Raw genomic sequence first — 5,656 nt, 5'->3', positions numbered from 1 at the left:
AGCTCCACCGTCTGCATTCTTGGAGTGGTTAGCTTCTAAGAGAGAAGTGCTCCTTAAACATGAAGTTTATCATAAGATTCTGTCTTATGCCATCCTGCTGGAATTACACGAATCTTTTCAATTGCATTATTTCATAGTAAACATACTAATGATTGAAATTAAGCAACGAGCTTTAAAGAGTATTTTAACCCATAAGTGAAGCTACAAGGTTATGGGGTCTTTTTTCCTTTTACTTATTTCTCGAGTAACTATTCCATCGGTCGAGGCAGCCTTCTCTTCATTTTCTTGATGGGAAAATGGTCTACCTTGGATTTCTTTATGCACCCTTACCTGACAAGTACCATGGGACAATCGATGTCTTCGTAGACATTGTGCTTTGATGATTGTAGATGCCCGACTATGTATGAGAATAACTCGATGACATTGTTCTTTGGCGGTATTAGATATTCTAAATAGATGGATATTGACATCTTTATCCCCTTTTATTTAGAGGTAGATGCTTTCCATAATCCTCTAAAGCTTAACTGGCAACATGCTTATAAGGGAGTGTAACACCCCAAAATTTGCCCTCCTTATTCACGCATTCATTTTTAGGTCATTTAACATTAGATACATTGCATTTCATCATGTCAATCGGGATTAGCTCCAAGAAGCTTGAACATCATTCAGGACACTTTGTGGGTTCTATTTAGATGATCAGTCAAGACAAGGGAAAGACTTGAGTTACTTCCAACAGGGGTCTATTCGTCAGTCAAAACGCTAATCTTGAAGGAGCAAAGGTTTGTTCATGAGCTGTCATGCTCGCTAGGCGAAACCCACGTGTTATGCAAAAAAAATAAAAAATAAAAAATAATTATAATAGAAAATCTTGGACTTTGACCTCTCTCAGTTGAGCCCACAAAGCCATGAAAATCAGGTTATAAAAGAGGGAGAACATACAGAAAAAGGAAGAGAAGCAAAACACTCTGAGGTTTCCTTGGAACAAAACCCTGGACAAAACCTGGAGAGAAACCTAGACAGAGAGAGTGAGAATTAATCTGCAGCAACCACCAGGCAACTCTGAAAGGTTCATTCTGACTCACACACTTTCAGCTCAAGCAAACCCTAACATTGGTTTGCAAATCCAGCTGTGCCATTTGATTTCAACCGATCTCTCCAATCAGGTTTGCCCTATATCCATCATCTTTATGCCTTTAATTTGAATGCTCTACATGTATGAGGTATTATGGGTGAATTTGATACCCTTTTGATGCACGTGTTTGACAAGAGGTTTAAGCCTCCTACCATTGGTTGCTTTTTGTGAGCTTTTTGTGAATTTTAATGGCATGATTCATGTGGTTACATTTTGATTTGGGGGCAACTCTTGGTTACCCTATTTTGTTTCTCTAACCTATTTGTTGAGTTTTGTTTTATGAGGGCTCATATGACTCTTGCAGAGATGGTTTGCCTGGTGTTCCACTTTATTTGTGGGATACCGCCTAGAGGTTTCATTCCGATTACCTGTACTGACTCACTTTCTTTGATGGTGTTAGCTTGGGAGGATCTCAGGGTTTCCTTGTTCCGTTAATTACTGTTACTTCGGATCTTTATCCGTGTGGTACTTTTACATTTTCCCGTATTTTTACCGCTTTCCTAGCTGGAAGACCTCGATAGGAGGCAATGTTTTTGTGGGTTTATATTTTTTTACAGGTTCCTTCGTCCAGGACTCATTTTGCATGAGCATCCCTAACCCTACCAATTCATTGATTTTTCTTCTCCTAAGAACACGTTAACTCCTTCTACTACAGGCGAGTAAGTCTCCAAAGGTCGAGTATCCGGTAGATTGTGTAGTAACGTCGTTCGTCCAAAACCCAATCCATAACCCCGTAGTTAGCCGAACTACGGCTTTCTGATTCTCATTCCATATGAGATACGTAGGCATAAGACGCGATGTCTTACCGAGCACACTTCCCTTTAACCCCTAGGTAGCCGAGCTACGAAGACTCTGATTCTCATATTCAGATGAGATACGTATGCAGTGGATGCGACATCCGTGCGAGTCACTTTCTTTTGACCCCCTTTTTTAGTAAATAACACATTAGATAAACCCACACCCTTTAGACAAAAACTACAAAAGTGGATCCCGTAGAGTACTACGGATGCGTAGGGGTGCTAATACCTTCCCTTCGCATAATCGACTCCTGAACCCAAGATTTGGTTGCGAGACCCTGTCTTGTCCTTTCCTTTTTCCAGGTTTACTTCGAGCATTTCCTTTCCCTCCTTTGGGATAAATAACGCACGGTGGCGACTCTCCTGTCTTTCTTCGTCGGTTGTTTTTTTTTTGCATTCCATTTTTCAGGTTGCGACAGGGAGCATGAATTTATATCTCGGGGTAAGACCATATCTCGCCTAAGCTTAGAGCATTGTTATATGGAGATAAAGTTTCTCAAGGGATTTTTCAGCGAGCCACTCCTCATTTTGTGCCAATTCGGGTTTGGTTTTCTTCTTTGCAATACTACCTTTTTAGTGGGTTGGCAAAGTCGAGCATGAAGTTAGATGAAAGTGTCGACCGAAGGCATCCTCAATGATACTTTGCTTCAACGTTATTGGGAACCTTAAGTACCTTTTCCCTCGTATTATTCCCAACGCAGGGCACGATCTTCTCTGCTCCGCTATAATAAGCTATAGAGTTACTAGAAACCATATGATCTTTATTATCATATACGTCCAATTTTGGTTGGCAGTGGTCTGGTAGTTCGGTTGCATTAGGCCAGAAGTTATAGCCAGGAGTTTATTGCATATTAGGTTTTTCGTAAGGACTTTCGCCAACGGTGGAAGTTGTTACAATCACTAGTAAGTTTGTATTTGTGATTCATGGAGCTTCTTCATTCCTTAAACGTCTTCATACATTCAGATCTCTGTCTCTTGACTCAACATCAAAGTGTTAGGGGAACGAGGTGTTACAATCGAAGGATCACCACTGAATATAATAGTGTTGTAACTCTCGGTGGTTATAATAAGACGCAATAGAGTAAAATCATAATATATAGCACTTTATATTGTAGTGGCGAATAACATGATTCACGATGGTATCCGCTTTGATATCTAATTATTATGTATTTGTAGTTTGATTTATTCTGTCACGATCTAGTAACTCTGGTGTGATATAATCTTTGTTCAGAGAGAGAGAGAGAGAGAGAGAGAGAGAGAGAGAGAGAGATCAAATTACACCAAGAGAGTTACACTAAGAATTAAAATCTTTCAATAACTTCGTATTAGATAAGAATGCAATTTCATGTATATTATCCTTTAGACATAAGATAAAATTGTAAGATGCAATTCAAAATTTATGCATCAAATTATAAACTTATTTTGACAATTATAGTGTTATTTTACGGTAATGTATGAAGGAATAAATCCAAAATTAAGTTGTCCTCTATATGTGTTATTTTGCGATTCAGATAACTTTTTTGCATTAAAACTGTAAAAACTGCACCACAAACACACCTCATGTTACCTCTCCAAACATGATATTGGCAATGATAGTGAGATCTTGGCCTTTGAATTCTTCTTTGTTTTTGTACTAATACAAAGTAGAATGTTCAATTATCTTTGTACTTAAGGAGAAACGCAAAGGAAGAGAAAATTATAATAAATCATTTAAATATGAGAACATGTTTTTTTTATATTTTAATAATTTGTTAAAATAGAAAACTTAAACATATGTTCTATCAGTAAAACCATCCAAATTGCTAATTTGTCCATTTTTGACGACTTTTTTGTCTGGTTTACTGGAAGATCGGTTGTGAGTTGTGACTTGTTTGGATCAAACATTAGTCTGGTTCTCAGGTCAATCAATTGAACTGATCGATTGACGTAATTTTTATTACCTCGATAATTATCTTTAAAAATGTAATTTATTTATTAATATATGTAATTTTGATTCTTATATTCCAAAATAAATTAGTAGTATTAATAAAAGATGTCTTTAGAAAATAATAATAAGCCCACCTAGTAAAAAAATTATTCAAAAGGGATTTAGAATTAGGAATGAAGTGAGTAATTATTGAGCTTTAGTAGCAAACTATACACCAACGAAAAAACAAGAAAGAAATTCATTATACAAAATGTGTATGTCGTGTGTGCATGTTCAGTCTTAATGAAGGAGGTCGAGAGTCAATGATAAAGTCATTATTTTTGAAGAAAACACGAAATGATATGACGAAAAGGGTGAAATCAATATAAGAGATGACACTTGAGGCACAATTGTACGAAACGAAGAACTTTAGTATGCTTCCTATAATTATGGGTAGTAGAGAAAATAGATCCTTACAAAGCTTGTTACTTCTTAACTAATATTAATTCAACAAAATATCAACCGACGGACAATATCAAGTCTTTTATTGGCAATACCATGTCATATGTACCAAGGGAGTAAGTCATTTGCTACATTGGACGAGAGTAAAATCCAGGAACTGTGTGACTAGATTTATAGGATAAAAGTGTTGAAGGATAATTCAATATTTTAGTATTTCTCCTACGTGATATTATTATTTGTGTATATATAGTATTGTAGTTGACAATAGTTGTATCCACTGAGCATTATAGTGCAATGTGTGTGCAACCATTTTGTTGTAACCGTTTTAGAAGAGTAATGGAAGTTTGTTATTCTTTATTTTCTCTCTCTCTCTCTCTCTCTATCTATCTATCTATCTCTCTCTCTCCTCCCATCTTCATATTCTTCACATTGTGCACCAACAATTGGTATCTAGAACTCTGGTTCAGATCCACAGGGAAACACGAGTAAACAGTGAGGTGTTGTGTGATTGATTTCGTTTCTTGAGTTCGGCTTGAAGTTTTGATTGGAATCATAACAAAATCAAATTTCGTGATTATGCGGGATTGGGAAACACTAGTGTTTGGTGATATATAAGTGTATTATACAAGGTTGAAGATGAACAAAAACGATAATCTGAGTACCAATCTTCCAGTGTTTTATGGCAAGAACCGAAATCGGTCGTCGATTCAGATGTGTGTCTTATTTTGCGCTCAAGATGTTCTTGATCTCTTCAACAAAGGTTACCTTCAAGTTGCACTTCCAGCAAATGCAACGGATGCGCAGAGAAATGATCAGCGTGATCTAAGGAAGAAGGATCAGGAGGGGTTATTCTACATCCATCAGTGTATGAATGTGAACGTGTTTGATAAAATCGTTGATTCGACGATGGTGAAGGCTATATGGGACACACTGGTACGGTGCTACGAAGATGATATATTAATGAATAAGGTGAAGCTTCAGTCTCTATGTAAGCATTATAATAATCTCAGCATGAAGAATAATGAAAAGGTACCTGACTACATCTCTATAGTGATTTTGATCATGAATGAGATAAATTCGTATAGAGAAATTATCTCTGAAGAAAGTATCATTTAGAAGGAACTTAGATCTCTTACTACTCAGTTTGATTACGTTGTTATAGAACTTGAACATTCTAAGGATATTAGCACCATGAGAATTGAAGAGATGCAAAGCAGTCTAGAGGCACAAGAGTTGCGTCTGACTAAGAGAAACTCTGAAATTGAGATAGAGCAGCGGGCTCTGAAAGCAACTTCTTATAAGAAATATCAGAAGTAGTATTGGTCATAAGCTAGAAAGATATCTGATGGTGTTCAGAAG

The sequence above is a fragment of the Lathyrus oleraceus genome, chromosome 3 (assembly GCF_024323335.1).
Source record: "Lathyrus oleraceus cultivar Zhongwan6 chromosome 3, CAAS_Psat_ZW6_1.0, whole genome shotgun sequence".
Lineage (NCBI taxonomy): Eukaryota > Viridiplantae > Streptophyta > Magnoliopsida > Fabales > Fabaceae > Lathyrus > Lathyrus oleraceus.
This window is presented reverse-complemented; position numbering follows the sequence as displayed.